This window comes from Coenobita brevimanus, chromosome 40, assembly GCF_032717465.1.
Source record: "Coenobita brevimanus isolate Jiangsu-jjx chromosome 40, ASM3271746v2, whole genome shotgun sequence".
Lineage (NCBI taxonomy): Eukaryota > Metazoa > Arthropoda > Malacostraca > Decapoda > Coenobitidae > Coenobita > Coenobita brevimanus.
Window position 1 is genome coordinate 7441589 of NC_136993.1, and position 17563 is coordinate 7459151.

The 17563-nt window shown below is 38.7% G+C and overlaps 1 pseudogene; it reads left to right on the top strand.

The window, feature by feature from the left end:
* LOC145397272 (putative glutamate receptor) overlaps positions 1–17563 on the top strand; it is a 76623-nt pseudogene that overhangs the window by 10316 nt on the left and 48744 nt on the right.

A 17563-nucleotide genomic window follows, 5' to 3' on the forward strand; every position in this document is an offset into this window, starting at 1 on the left:
TGGCCTTGTCCTACGGCATAAGGACGCTAAGGAAAAGTAATATCGGCAATGTGGCCTGTACCCCCCTGCGTCAATACCACCACCTTCTGCAGGGGGGTGCGTTGGCCACTTGCCGCTCGCCTCCACTTACTGACTCAGGAGCTGATGTGGACCCCAGTGACTGTGACAAGTTGGTGCTTAAAAATATAGCGCCTTGGGAGCCACCCGGCTTTACAGTTGATGTTACATGGCTCCCAGCACCAAAGGCCAAGGCGCCGGAGGCGGAGGTCCACCACTTGTTTCGTAACATCATTGTTCGTCACTTGGGGTCCCATCAATTGTACACCGACGGCTCCAAGTCGAGTGAATGTGTGGGTGCAAGTGTGTGGTCGACTGAATGTGCCCTCAGGTATCGGTTGCCGACTCATACATCTGTGTTTACTTCAGAACTTTTTGCTATTGACAAAGCCATAGACTATGCTCTCAATTCTAGACATGACTCATTTGTCATATTTTCAGATTCAAAATCAGCCCTTCAGGCAATTGCATCTTGCACTACGGACTCTCATGAGATCCAGGGCCGCATCGTTAATAAGTTGCATTCATGCAACAAGTCATTCACGCTGATCTGGGTGCCTGGTCATTGTCGTATCTACGGCAATGAGCAGGCTGACTTACTTGCAAAGTCGGCTGTGGAGCTCGAGGAGACTTGGGACGTTCCTCGTGATCTACGGTCGAGTCTATCTCTCGGAAAGAAATCAATAAATCTTCTGTGGCAAGGTCAGTGGACCAGACTAAATATTCCAACTTGTAAGCCGTACCTGGGCGACTGGAACACTGCCAACCGTCCCAGTCGCCTAGAAGAAAAAGTGTTGGCACGGCTACGGCTGAATGCCACCGTTTTAACCCACATAAAACCATATATGGAAAGACGCTTCCCACCGCACTGTGACATCTGTAATGCGGTGTTATCTATCAGTCATATCATCCTGCGCTGTCGGCGATTTATTCGTGAACGCGCTTCACTTATGAATTACTGCGGCGCAGTAGACGTCCCCTTCACCCTTTCCACCATCCTGGGTGATGGGGACATTGTTATGACTGATAAATTGATGGCTTTCTTGAGAGAGACCGGACTGATCAGAGTGATGTGACTTTTTTACTGTGTGGTTATGGTTTTTATGAACAGTAAATATGTATATATTGTAATATTAATTAGGGTTGACAGTTGACATATTTTAAATAGTTCCTCCTCCCACCGATCTATTTCTAATATAGATGTCCCCTACATTAAGCCAAGTTCCTTGCCTGACAGTCACCAGCTGATGAGTGCAAGTGTGCAATATAGGAAGGTATTGGGCACTTGCAGTCGATGGTAGTCTGCTGGGCGAGGTTCTTCAATTTTTGTATAAATTATGTAAATACATTATATTATCTTGCTTAAGTTATTCTAATTAGGGACGACAGCTGACGTATATGGAAATGTTCCTGACTCGTCTGGTTCCCTTTCATATATTGATGTCCCCTATATTAGGTTGTGCCTCGACTGACAGTCATCAGGTGATGAGTGCAGGTATGTAACGTAGAAAAGCATTACATATCTGCAGTCGATGGTGTTCTCTTGGTCGAGGCTTTTTGAATATTAGTGTAGGCCTAGTTATTTGTCTCTTAGGATTTAGTATAGGTTAGCGATTTGTCTGTTAGGTGGTTAGTTTTAGGGTCTTTAGATTAGGTATTTTTGATTATAATATAAGGTTAAAAATATAAAAAATAAATAAAAATAATAAAAATAAAACTACAAAAAAATAATAAAATAAAAATTATTATATATATATGTACGTGTGCATGAAAGTGTGTATGTTCATATGCATGGATGTGTGTATGTATGTATGTATGTATATATATGTTTGTATATATATGTATATATGTGTCAATATATATACATATATATATATTTGCCTTAATGACCAGAGGCTTCGGCCTCAATGGTCGATAGGCAAAAAAAAAAAAAAAAAAAAAAAAAAAAAAAAAAATTATCAAAAATGACTGACAAAGAACCCCACACGAATCAGAAAAACTTCACTAGGCCCACAAATTAAACTTATGCTATACAGTACAAGAAAAAATGCAACAACAGTTATACTCAAATTACACACAGCTGCTAGATGGTTGGAGATTTCTTGAGCACTCACAATAATAATATCTGTACAGGGGAGGACAGAGATGTGAACAAAATGAGGAGCAGATCTAAGTGGCAATGATGCAGAGACTGAGCTCATTATATAGGAGCTGGCAGAGCCTGATACAACTTGTAAGAGGGACGCGCAAATGAAGCGATGGGGACAAACGGTCGACAATCCCGCACTGAATAACAGAAAGGACGACTTACTCTACTATAACGGTAGAAGGGGGGACTGAGGCAGAACACGCTCGTGATCAAACATGCAGCATACTGTGCGTTAAAATTACACAAAGGATGATGAAATCATAGGCTATGTAACAATATATATATATATATATATATATATATATATATATATATATATATATATATATATATATATATATATATATATATATATATATACAAAACAGCCGTTGCAAGTCCACTGCTGAACAAAGGCCTCCCTCAACCTTCTCCACGAATTCCTTGACTGAGCCAATCTCTGCCGCATTTTCCCCGCACACTTCTCCATGTCATCTCTCCACCTCCTGTCTGGCCTTTTCTGATTTGCTTACAGTATCTTGGAGTCCAGTGAGTCAGCCTCTTGCTTCATCAGTTATGCCTTATTTTCGCTTCATGACCTGCCCAGCTCCATTTCAGTTCTTTTACAACTTCTGTAATATCTTTGACTTTAGGCTGCTCTCTCACCCAAGTTTATCTTTTCATGTCTCTTAAAGATATTCCCAACATTGACCTTTCCATTGTTCTTTGCATACAGATAAGTTGATTTTCCATCGATTTTGTCAGTTTTGAGGTCGAAAATCAAAAGTCATAGCTAGGATTGGACATTCTTTTTATATTTCTCGTTTCATACATACTGGAAAGCGACTTTTCATGGTGTCTTTATGTCTACAGAATGCTTTCCTTCCAGTTGTTGTGTTTCCTTATATTTCGGTATCGTGGTATTTCATTAGTTTTAGTATTTATCCCAAGTAACTGTATTTCTCGACTGGCTCAAGAACTTCTCTGATTATTCTGACGCCGCCTTTGGTGTATTTAGATGAAACATAGGTTTTACTCCGGTTCGTCTTTAGCCCTACTTAGAGACTTTCCATGTTAAGGTCATTTAACATTTCTTGCAATGTCTGGTGTTTCTGAGATTATGACAATGTCATAAATCTTAAATTGTTTAGGTTTTCTCCATCTATGTTTGCTCCTTTGTTCTCCCAGTCTTACTTTCTGATAATACTTTCTGGGAATGCTGTAACTAGTTATGGTGGAACTGTATCTCTCTAAAGCACGGCATTCTCAGCCTTAATTTTTGCAGAGTTTTTCTGTAATTTAACTGTAGCAGCTCCCTCATTATATATGTTCCCTAGCAGTTTCACAATGTTCTCATTCACTCCGTGTTCACGCAATGAATTTATAAGTGCTATGTGCTCCACTGAGTCCAAAGCCTGTTCTTAATCAACAAAACGTAAGCGGAGTGGTTTATTATATTATGCAGTATTTTTCACTTAGCTGATTCGCTGTGTGTAGATCAACAGTAGTCGAATATCCGCTTCGGAGTCCTGCCTGCTGACGAGGTTGCTTTTCTTCCAAATTTATTGTTATTCTGTTTGTAAGGACTTTGAAGAGTTTGTATTTAACTTGTAATAATCTAATGGGTCGATGGTTGCTAAGATCTTTTGAGTCGCCTTTTTTATAAAGCAAAAAAACAATTGCATTACACCATGTTCTGGTAATTTTCCTTATCCACTGGGTAAAAAAGTAGTCGAGCCCCTTTTGTACTTCTACTAGTGCATCCGACAGTAAATCTGTTACTGTTCCGTCTTCTCTTTTCACTTTCCTTGTTCTCATACTTTTAAAAGAAATGTTTACATTGTCTGGTGTTGCCTTTGGTATTTCACTTGTGTCAACAGAAAAGTTAGCTATTGGTAATATGGTCTTTGATGGATACAGTTGGGCTCTCTCCAGCATCCTATCTCTGCATTTAATGACTTCATCTTTTTTGCCTTTCAGCGATACTTGTTTCTTTACTTCCTAGTGCCATTTTACTTCAGACCTGTTTCAGACTTTTCCCGTTTTTTATGGTTTCTTTGACCTGGTTCATGTTTCTCTGTCTTTTATCTTCTCTCTGTCTCGTGTTGGTAAACTTGTCTTTCATTTTTCTATGTTTTTCGTCTCCTCTCTTCTTTTCTTGAGCTTGAGGGTCATTTTTGCACCCTTATTGGCTTTTATTATATTAGCTTTCACTAGTACCTCCACCGATTCTCTTAGCCTTTTTGTTAGCCTATCATTCATTTTATCAATATCACACTCAGCAGAACTTAAAGCCTGAAATCTGGAAAGGTGCTTTGTTTTCACTTACTTCCGTTGGGCACATAATTTTTTATTTTTAATCAGCTTCATACTTTCACTTCTGAAATTGAATGTGGCTGAGTAACACACCATTCGATAGTCACTTCCTATATTTACATTTTTATAAATGTGACATTTATCATCGTGTGATTCTTATCTGCTACAATAAAATCGATTTCATTCTTCATTTCTATATCTGTATTTCACTAGGTTCATTTTCTCTCCATTGTTTTGTAAGAGAATGTGTTCATTATTCTCATGATAACCCTTCAGCATAATATACCACCATATCACCTTTGTAATTCCTTTCACCCACTTCGGATTTTCCCATACATGTGTCTCCATTTTTCGATTTGCCAACTTTGGCATTGAAGTCTCCCATGATTATGGTATATATATCTGATCGTTTTTTCTTCCATAATCTGGAAGATGTTATAGAATGTTTCTGTTTCTTCATCTGAGCAATTCAGGGTGCATCTTTTGCCTAGTCTAATTACAATCCATGCTATTCTGTTAGACACACTGCTGAATTTAGCAGTGTTCTCTGTAATATCTCTGTTTACAAGGAATCCTACCCCGCTAACTCTTTCATTTTGTCTTCTTCTATAGTAAAATAGGTGGTTGCTCTCTTGGAGCAGAATTAATTTTTCTTTGCTTCTGTGGATCTAATTCAGACATGCAATATCCCAACTGTTTTATGATTCAGTCATTAGGTTATCAAGTTTGTAATCTTCTGCAAGACTTCTTACATTGCATGTGTAGATCTTCATGCATGTCGGTTTGTTTAATGCCCCGGCTTCTGATGCACCGAGACAGTGCCTAGTCACTTTTGGTGGCACACTGCATGTAAGCACAGGAGACAGTGAGATGGGACCTTTAATAAATGAAAACCAACAGGAACGCCCTTGAAATAATTAACAGTAGATTTTATTGTTGGCTGGGGGGAATGTGGCAAATAATCTCACCTCACTGCAACATCTTACCTGGTGAGATGTAATTTTTGTGTCACCTTGTTCACTACATTTGGTGGTGCCCTACATATCTATAGAAGATCCCATGGTCAGCGCCGTTTAAGACTGTTCAGTACCTCGTATATCTGCATGGACTATCAGCCACCCGGGGATGTGCCAGGCAGCAGTGGAATCCTGCCCCTGGACATATATATATATATATATATATATATATATATATATATATATATATATATATATATATATATATATAATTATTAATGTATGTGTTGTGTAACTCACAGGGCTATAAAATTTAGAGGAGTACCTTAAAACCTCTACAGTTCGGCATAATACATGTGCAAGCCTTGCCGAGTTAGCCTATTTGCCGAGTTGTAGGGATGAACGTTAAGTTCCTCCCCAGCACACACACACACACACACACACACACACACACACACACACACAAAAGGAAAAAATGGGAAAAAATTAAACGTTTTTACAGTAAACAGTAAAAGCTGCTTACCATGATTCCACACAGTTGGAGGGTGTATTGCAGGCATGGGGCAGGACTTTTGGTAGTTTTTGGAGACGTTAGGGGGGCTCAAGATCACTTTTGGGCACATCTTTACTGTACTGTACTTGACACTGTACACTATGTAAAGCACAATTAACACTATAAAGGCCATACCGTAATGTATTTGTGACTTGTACTATGCTGGGGAACTAAAGACTAAACTCCTAAACATTACTGTACAGAACTTATTCACTAAACACTGGGGTAGAACTGGGAGACGCCATGGTTAGCTTCTGCAGGTACAATCCACTTAAGAGTGCGTAACACTTTGTCACAAGCAGAGCGAGTGAGGAGAGAATGCAACATGGGCGGCGGACGAAGGCAAACTGGCCCACATGTGGCGCACAACAGGCTTTGTTTAATCCCCATGCACACGTGATGCCGGGTTACTCTTGCTGAATGTCGGTACAACTCGCCATCTTACCGAGTTGGGGGGATTTTTGCCGACTCTTCCTCTCACGTGTGCATTTTTGGGAATTTTTGAATTTTGATTTTTAAATGAATATTTTGGAGCCTTCCCGAGTTGTAGAAGTTTCCATCTTGAAGGATGCCGAATTGTAGAGGGTTTTTCTGCACGAAGATTTTGTCTGTATTTGATGACATCTTCAGCGTGAATGAGAGGCCGGCAACTTTTGTAAAGGTTCATTACAACAGTTACTAAAAGATGGACTGAGGAGCACCAATATGTAAGCGGCTAAGGGCAGTTGTACTGTACAAATGGGCCATTGATGAAGAGGATGAAAGGAGTATCGGTAAAAGAGACAGCCCCTTTTGGAACAGCAGTAATGAAAAAGTGGTCATGTACAGCTGCAGCTGAGAACGACTGGAGAGGAAACTTAAGTCGAAGGAGGATAAAACAACAGAGAAATGGTAGAGGAGGATTTTTGAAATTATACAAACTATATAGTCTAATGTATTTAATCTCATCACAGTGAGACGATTTCAGAGCAACGTAGAACAGCGTTCTAATGCAGGACTGAATAATGGAGGACAACACCTCCTGTGTGAAGAAGTATCTCCTGAGGTTAATGATATTGTGTGAAATAAATAATAATAAATATATATATATATATATATATATATATATATATATATATATATATATATATATATAATTTAAGAACGCGTGATTTATAGATATGCTGATATCCAGATGGAAAAGGAAACATGAAAAATATCCTGAGCAAAGTTCACTTGTCATTTTGATTTAGAAAGAGGGAGGGGAAAGTCCCAACGAAGCTGACTTAGTCGCTGACGACTATTAGTGTTCTAAACTTACATATTTCTAGTTAAATAAATAATAAAATAAAATAAATGCTATTGCATACATATTCATAAAACATAATTCTTTTAATATAAAATTATGGTTTGTAATGAATTTTTTACTGTAACGTAAGCCCAACTGAGAAATGTCGTTGGATTAAGTTCTTAAGAAGGATTAATATGGTGTGGCGAACATAAAGAAATTAGTGTAAATATACCCCCACACAACGAAAAGTATACACAAATATACTGTACCTACAGTATCAACACATTCTGTACATACAGAATTACATCTGCCTACACACACACACACACACACACACACACACACACTATCTATCTATCTATATACCTAGGCTGCTTCCCCCGAGGAAAGGGAGGTAGCCGAGACAGGACGACACACTCCCCATTTACTCATCCATTCAAACACATTCATTCGCATCTTAGCCCCAAAGCGGAGAACGGACAGGTCCTCACCGCACCACACCGCACAAGGGTCAACCGTACAATGCAATCAGTGACATCCGCAGCAGGGTCCGACAGCAGAGCTGGTTTACCCTTGTCACATCATAACAGACCCATCCCCTTACCTGCACCTGACCTGACTAGCTGATCAGACCAAATACGGGAGAATATCCCCTCAGGGCTGCGTCGTCACTTATTCATTCACAATTTCTCTCCATTTATTTCTGTCACGCACAGCCACTCTTCCTTGCTCAACAGACATCCCTCTCGCATCCAGCGCTCTCTTCACACTGTCCATCCATCCTATTCGTGGTCTTCCTCTCAGCCTTACAACTCTAACATCAGATATATATATATATATATATATATATATATATATATATATATATATATATATATATAGATAGATAGATAGATAGATAGATAGATAGATATAGATAGATAGATAGATAGATAGATAGATATAGATAGATAGAGATAGATAGATATAGATAGATAGATAGATAGATAGATGGATAGATAGATTTATATATATATTAGAGTAACTGTCATACCGTTCCAAGCTGCGGCAGGTATCGACGTGCCTGACATTGCTGGTTGTAAGCGACGACCTGGACCTGCTCGCCTCCTTCACTGAGTTGACCCTAAAGGCACGACTTCTAATATGGTCCACCAGGCTGATCGTCCTCACCCGCATCCCCCTTACACGCCTCCAGAGACTTCACAGGCCACTCTCCATCAGCAATTCCTTGTTACTTATAAATCATGATACTTTCTCCTCTGTTGCAAGGTAACAAAGAGCAATGTGGTTGTTTGGTTGTCGTGTAACAGCTCACTTGACATGAACGAATTTCACATTAGCAATAGGGCTGTGCAGTAAGCATTGTTTATATATAGTGGCTCATAATTACTGCTTGATTTCTATGGATTTGGTTTAAGGAATAATATTAAGAAGCTAATTCACAGTGTTGTGTGCCAGTACGTCACTTCAGCCACCAGGAAACTGAACTGAAGTTTGCCCTCGGACCGATAAACCGTAGGGCTATTCTTTGTTACACAAAAGGTTCTATAATTTTCCCGTTATTTTTCCCCCTGAGTTACTATACTGTATAATCACTTTTCAAGGAGTATATTGCCATATCTGCATTTTGAAGTTGACAAGTAACAAGGGATTAATGGTAGAAATAGTTGCTAGTTGCAAAAATTATCTATATAAAGGATTAGAGGTTACAGTTTTGCCTTATTTGCCATGTAACTAGGGAGAAAAAGCTACAGAAATACGACCATCTCTGCCAGGTGAGTGAAATATTGTGTCATAAGGGTAAAATTAGTGGGCTGGGACTTCGTTGCTCTAAATTCGGTTTAAGTTCGATCCATAGGTATAAAGACTGACTTTGGAGCCTCGGGGACGGCTTATTCATTACTCTGGTACTAACGCTAAACGGTAGTACAGTGCTACCCGACAAGTCCTCTGGGCCTAAGAGTGACAGAATGGTTTGAGCTTAATATGTGAACTGAAATGACGTGATGTTAGTCATATATAGGGTATAAGTCATAGGAAACTGCTTTGGTAAACGGAAGGATCATTATATGGATTTCCAACAGAAATTGATAAAATATGGTCGCCACCAAGCTTGGAAGGAGAAGAATCTAACCTATTCTTTCCCTGAGAAGCGCAATAACATTTGCAAAAATCGCCACGGAAAACCTCTGTTTCTCCAATTCCTTCACATGAAGAAAAACAGTACTCTCAGTCTTTCATGTATGCAACTGGTCGAATCTGGAACATTCTTACACATTCCGTTTCTTCCACTGCAAATGATCAGCAGGATTGACAAAGGAATATTAATTTTTTTATATGCATATTATATTCATAATCAGCCATTGCTATTTTTGTTTTTACTTGGAGGGAACAATCATGCGGGCTCCTGGCATTTGGTTTCTTCTTTCTTGAATCAAAAATAAAGTTTGAAAAATATATTTATATGTATATTTATAATTATGCTTACATATGTATGTTTGTATTTATATATTGGCTCAGTCAAGGAATTCATGGAAAAGGTTGCCCTTGTTAAGCAGAGAACATGCAATGGATGATACATATATATATATATATATATATATATATATATATATATATATATATATATATATATATATATATATATATATATATATATATATATATATATATATATATATATATATATATATATATATATATATATATATATATATATATATATATATTTAGCTGCTTAGGTCCAATTCGCGGGACTTGGTTAGGCCCTCCGGGCGGGCTGATCCTTTGGCCCAGACTTATTGTTGCTTAGCCATGTCGATTTATTTGCAGTATTATCGAAAATCCGTTTTTCACACAGAGGAGCACCTCACATAATAATGCCTAAGGGCAATTCTGGCCATCATGGCCTCGAGGCCATTACAGTAGCAGCCTCAAAACGGCTTCGGAGGCCAATGCCACCTTGCCTATGTTCTTCCTCATAATGAGTTACCTCTGAACCCCAACTTTCAGCCTCCTGGGTGCTCCGGTATGGCCGGCTATAAAACTTATATAGGTACACACAATACACAAGGACCTAGAATTTTAGTACTGTAGTATATATACATCTATCTATCTATCTATCTATCTATCTATCTATCTATCTATATATATATATATATATATATATATATATATATATATATATATATATATATATATATATATATATATATATATATATATACATACTTTTTTAGTTCCAGATCATGGATACTTTATTAAACTTTTCTGAAAAAAAAGTTTTATAAGCTTTTGGCCTTTTATTCGTTGTTTTTACGTTTCAAAACAGATATTTTCACTCTATTGTTCTAATAGAAACACCGAATATAATCTTAACTAAATGCCTTTGTTTACAGATTTGATGCGCATTATTTAAAATGCAATTATTATGTACTTATATTACTTTATTGCTAATTATCTGCTGGAAGCAGACATACTCCACACGTAAAATGATAATTCTGCCAAATAATAACCTAATCGTAGTTGCACATGCAGTATATTTTTCTGTTTACCGCAAGATTGGTGATGTATGTGGTTCTACCCTACACGACCCCTGGCCAGCAAGTGCATGTGGCTACCTGGGCGGCAAATCAAGGCCTCACACTGACCTCACATATTCCACTTTTCCCAGACAAATTCTCAAGGTAAGAATAATGGTCTAGCGGGTTTAGGGACTTCGTGGGAATGGGAACTCATTCGAAAGGAAATCAGAAGTGTGATAAAGACTCATTGGCAAAATACATAAAAAAGGTGGTGAGTTTACTGCTCACACAGTGCCGCTGAGACGAATGAGTCATACTCGTGTTGTATGTCTGCAGTAATTAGACAATCCTCAGTCCTCTATGTTCTTGACAGGAAAATAACGCATGGAAAACACAAGGATAGACAGATTAAACCCTTTCGCTGTGATATTTTGTTCACTGTTTCGAACTACAAAGGCTATTTATAAAAGCATGGCTTTACTTGGGATAGTTGCAACACATCCTTTTCTAAAAATTAGTACTATGAGGAGGAAAGTCCTCTGTCGGCGACAAGAATCATCATCGCATTGATCGGTTTAGGTATATAATTATTTCTGACGAAAAAATGGGCAGTTCAGGTATTATTATTTTATTCTGATTCCGTTAAAAAAAAAAAATGGTCAAAAACATTATGGAAAAGCGATCGAGTGGGAGACTGTACGTGAATGAGGTGGATGGGGGAAGGGAGAGACTGAGGACGAGATGAAGGAATAGTGTGGAGAGGTATATACAATATGTGAGGGGAAGTTGGAGATGAAGAGACGGCTGCCTGATTATGAAAGACGGGTTGACATGGAAGCGGTTCATCTTTTTTTTTATTTTTATTTTTTTATGTGTCTGACTCTGGGCATAGGCTTCACAGCCTGTTCGCAAGGCCTAATAGTTCTCCCACATACCATATACCTCTACATGTCACCACTTCGGCCCTTGCACCCACCATCCAGACTGAATACATGTTAGGGCTGTCTCATACAGGACTAGTGTATTGGTATTAGCGGGGGTATTTTTACACGTCGGCGGGTCTTCCGGTAGATCAGTAGTCTGATTTTATGAAGTTCAAATCCTTAAACTGCTCCCTGTCCAAGCGGGAATTTGAACTTGGGTCTGGGAGGCCACCTCTCTACCGATTGAGTCACCGCCATCCCTTTCGAGATTATAACGTTTGGCTATAGACAGATATATAGACAGAAAACTAGATAAATAAACTGATCGACTAAAAGTTAAAAGCTGTTATAGCTTTAGAGTGCGGTTAGGGTGATCTGTCATTCACTGGTCGAAGAATGATTCACACATCAGTAAGCATTTCTTACTCTTAACCCGTTCAGTCCGGTCACGTATTTTTATAATCATTCATGTTACCACCAAACTATTTTCTCCAGTTTAGGAAATACCTTTCGCACTGGAGGATGATGCAAAAGTCCTTGTTAAGTCCTTTGGTACTAGATATGATTCGTTAGTCTAGCCTAATTTAGTCGTCTGGGGATAGCACGTGTGTCACTGAACTTAAGAATTTAATTTATTGCAATAGTTTGTAGCTACTATCAGATTATTAAACATTTCACGGCGCTCAGAATGAAAACTCTGCCCTATGATTAATAAAACACTGAATTATATATATTACACGTCACCGGAGTCATGAGGCCAGAATCTCTCTCTCTCTCTCTCTCTCTCTAGTGAGACGCCTCAATCTTGTAAAGTGTGGCCATGAACAAAGCGCCTCCATGTCGCCTTGTTCCCGGCCATTTTGCTGTTCTCTCTCAAACTTACACCCCCTTTCTCATATACCTCTCTTCTCCATCCTTGCATCTCATCCTCGGTCTCCCCAACCCTCTCCATCCCTTCACCTCGCTCACATTCACTCTACTACTTAGTCTCACTCTCCATCCGAACTACATGGCCAAACCACCTCAGTGTGCTTTTCCTAATGCTTTCCTTCACATCCACGTCCACACCATATCACTCTTTCACTTCATCATTTGTCAGTCTCTCCCTCCATGGAACTCCATATGCTGCTCTCAAAAAACTCATTTCCACTGTTGTCACTCTTGACTTGTGTCCTTCCAACAAGGCCCAAGCCTCGCTTTTATACGTTAGAGTGGGGATCACAATACTGCCATATAGCAACCTTTTTTTGCCTCCATGCTCACTTCCCCATTTCTTATCACTGCTTTCAATGAACCAGCAGTGTTTCTTCCCTGTTGTACCCTTTCAGGCACTGCATTCTCCAAACTTCCAACCTTAATTATTATGCCAGTATAGTTTAAGCCTTATAGCAATTGTTATTAACCTACTACTCCCAAGGACGTCTTTATTTTTTTCTTGTCCTCCAACATTTTCATTCGGTTTAACACAGATTTCTCGAACTGGAGTATATAGCCGTATTAATTCCCTTCAGTATTAAAGGTTTGCCATAAATTCTTTGAAAATCGTATAGTAGCAGCTAAAGTAATAAATAGACATCATCCTCATTCAGGATTGTAACGAAAATTCGTGGGGCGTAGAGGCCTAATCTTTCATTTCTTTTAAGCTTTTCACTTATTCAGGGTTTGAATCCTTTACAGATTCATCATTGCACCAAACCTGAAAATCGCGATAGAACTTCTTCCTCACCATAGAATTTATTGGACGGAAGACACCAGCAGCCCTACTGGATGGAGACTGGCCTTCAGTGGGGCAATGGAGAAAACAGTTAGATATATTGCAAGTGGAATGAACTTCACGTAAGGGTGACCTTTTTTGCTACAAAGATATATACTGTTTTTACTGAAGTTCACCATTAAAATACGGTGATGTGATTTATTTTCCTTTCATAACTTTTACATCCTTAAATGATAAGTAAATGAGTGTGTGTCTCATTTTTAGAGGGTACTCTGATGATGCTTCCCCTGCTTATGGGTTTTCCACTTTCCTACATATGGAATTAACCTAAGCCGTAGATAACAGTGGCAATACAGAAATTAATAAGAGTATTGATCATGAATTTGGTAATACAAGAGTACCCAACTGAAGGAACAGTTTTTGTAGCAGTCAAGTTGGCAAGAAAATAGAACAAACATTTTATACTCATAGTTGTATCTCATTTCAGCTAAAAACAAATACACACACACACACACACACACACACACACACACACACACACACTTGAATATTACGAAAAATGAAAAATAGTCTTTGGATAATTGTTACCAGTTACCATTTTATGAAGACCACGCATGTCAGCAGCCATTACAAACCACGTAATATTGCAGGTATCTTTACATGCGGTCAAAGGAGAGGACATTTGGTGTCCGGCTGCCTGATGGGTCTTGGACTGGTATGATGGGAATGGTGGTTAAGGAGGTAAGCTACATACTGTAAGTAGGTCCGTCTTTTTTTTTTTTTTTTTTTTTCGTTTTACTCTTGCCATCTCGTGAGAACTTTCTTCAATTAAACATAGACGTTTTCAGTGAAGGGGTTAAATTTTCCTTAGTCAACATTCAGTTTGTAAGGCTTTTCCTTAATTGAACAAATCCATCTCACAGCGGCAAAAAATAATAATAATAATAATAATAATAATAATAATAAAAAGGGATCCACCATGAAATAAGTAATCTCTGCTTAGCCCATGTTTTGTGTAATGATGTTTGTGTATACAACTTTTCTTCAATGATACAAGTACCCAATTCCTCACAGTTTAGTGAATATTTAAGTAAACTAAAATCCAAATATTAAATTGATCTTTGATACTGCATGGTGCACTTCCAAAACCAAGATGCTTTGGTGTCCAACGTATGCTGCCACTGGGGCTGTACACGATGTCTTGTACTATGCGAATCCTTGTCTAGGTTCTGATTTCTTTCTGGCTTGGGTCCTCACTGTCAGGATATTCTTCTGGGTCCTCCTCCAGTATATTCTGGCCTCCAAACATGAGTCTCAGAATCATAATCAGGCTTCCAGGAACGGAAGATATAATTTTTTCTTCGTTAACGACAAGTCCTTTACAGACAGAATGTCAGAGGATGTCAGATCTGAGTTTCAGTGTCATGTGCACTATCTCAAGGAAATCTTCACTGGCCCGGTACCAAGGCATGTGTAAGGGTTCTTCTTCTTCAGGCACTGATTTCGAGAATGGAATATTTCCATATACTATGGGAACAAATAGAACCTGTCTTTCTGGTAGTTGCAGCCTGAAGCAATCATAACAGTCACCAATCCGATGCTGAAGCTTAGCTTTGAAAGTGTTTCTCCTTCTAAGAAATGACTGGAGTATTTCCTCTTCTACTTTTGCTGCCAGTTCACATTAGTAGTGCCATACTTCTGACAAAGCAAGTGCTGGTAGTTTTTTGGCTGCTTCTTTGAGTTCCATATCCAACAATTCCATAGCAACAGTTGACCTTTTTCTAGAAGCTTTCTCTTTTTTTTATATAATTCTTCTGAAATTGTGGTAATAACAACTGTGATTCTTTCCTTCAGCAGCAATAAGGTCAAGCACTCTACAAAGGAGCATATGAATAACTGAGTCATATTTCGAGGCTTTCAAAATAGTGCTACTCATGTTGAAAGTTGCCACATATATGAGCTTTTCTTGTACAATTGTATGCTGACAGAACGTGCAATCTTTCCAGTTCATATCACTAAAAGATCTTCGTAGCTCTGTTGTTGACCTCGATTCTTTGCTTGTGTTTTCTTGGGCTTGGCTGGACGTTGGTTGAACAAGGCTGCTGTAGTTCGTCTAGGCGTGATTTGTGAAATCTACTGGTAAATGTGGAACGGCAAGTCCCACGGTAGAAGAGCTCACGGCTAAAATTTGAAGCAAACATAGCATCAGTATGGTCTGTTGTGTTTCTGTCCTCATGATCACGTGGTGCTCTTGCTTGTGCAGCTTCTTACAGGGTTACCTTGCCTCTTGCACCAAATTTGTGAGTTTTCTAACATGTGTTTTCTTGATAGTGAATACAAAGTTTTGGCCCTCTAGCCTATCTCGTTTTAGACAACAAACTGGATCAATTTTAATTAAGTAAGCTGCAAAGATGACTTAAGATTCACACATTTGCAACAGAAGACAAGAATCATCATTAGAGATGAACATGTACACATATGGTATTGATACGGCACAGATACAGATACTGATTATGTCATGTATATGTACATATCCTATCCAGCATGTGCACATCCTTGTTGACTGAGAACATTACAGTGACTAACTTTCTAGGGATATATATAAGTAACAGCATTAAAAAGCTCTATTTTAACATAACATTAACACAAAAAACTTATTTCCTGAAAATCAGTGTTGATTCATAATATAACAGAATACATTCAATTAATTTCCGGTTCATCAGTCGCCCATGTTGTTTTTGAAGTTCCCATGGGAAATACAGTCCGCCTATGCCAGTCGCCTTGTTCTTTATCTCCCGTATCCATGTGCTAACATTGAGCTCAAGAAGTAAACTCGGGTACTTAGCTAGTTTTATATGTTTACTGGCTGAGAATTATGCTAAACCCTTTATTCGATGTACAGCATCTTTCTGCTGGTCAGCAAGTGCTTGCAGCAATTGAACAGAATGAACTGCAGTGTCCTTTGCAATTTGACCTGGTTCTGCTTCTGTCATCTCTGCTGAGACATCGGAATCTTAATCTGACAGTGTTCAAATTCAAAGAAAGCAGTCCCTTCTACTGAGCTAGATTCACTACTAGATTCCATACAATCAGTTTTTAGACTCTCAGGCGTGGAACTGTTTACTGATGTAAAAAAAATATTAAGCCTATAATATTGCATGAAGCTGCAACCACTGTCGTACCCTACACTTCCTCAGTAATAATTTGCAAACTTCTGCATATTTACTGTCCTCACCCACTTCCACTACTTATTTCCTCTTTCCTCGAAGATTTCATATGTCTCCCACCGTCTCTAGGTCGTCTCTGCAGCTTCTCATGCTTCCTGTGTTTTTGTTTTAATCTCCTCATGATGCCTACTTTTAACAGTTTTGCATGGCGCTTTAAGTAAATTGCGACACTCTCTGTTTATAATAGTTTTTTCCTCGTCTCCATTTTCTTCGTCGTTGTCTTGTCACTGTTTTGGTCTTGTGCCAATATTGATGGGTGTGTCAGGTAGGCTTGGAGCACGAGAGCCGTGGCCCATTTGTTTACGGCACTGTAAACTATTGCCACACACATGTTGGCTTCGGCTTGGTCGGAATCTCTAACATCATGCAAAGTCTGGCTGCCCAGACAGTATGACCAACTAAGTGACAGATCAAGCAGGAGAGTGTATGTGAGTGAGGTGGGGGAGAGAATGGGGGACAGAGAGACCTAGGATGAGATGGAGAGATGTGGTGGAGAAACATAAGTGATGAGGTGTGAATTGGCTAAAGGGCAACCTGATGAGGAGGACAAGATATATGCAGGCATGTCGTTTGTGGTCAACTCTACTGGGATTAAGGAGCCTGGCTATAGATAGAGAGAATGGATAGGTACAAATTATTCTCATTATTATACTGCAGATGAGAAATGTTACTAAAATAATGATAGGATCCTTTTTATTTACAACTCATGATCTTAATACGAGAACAAGAATTCAATTCTCTCTCGTAAGTCAGATTTCGGGAGGAATGAAAGGTATTGGAAGTTTTCCACTGCCCTTGTCCTTCAAGCAAACATGGAAGATGGTTATTACTGGGAGTTGTTGGAAGTTTGTTTATGAATCATACCACAAAATATTTTGAATTAATTGACGATATA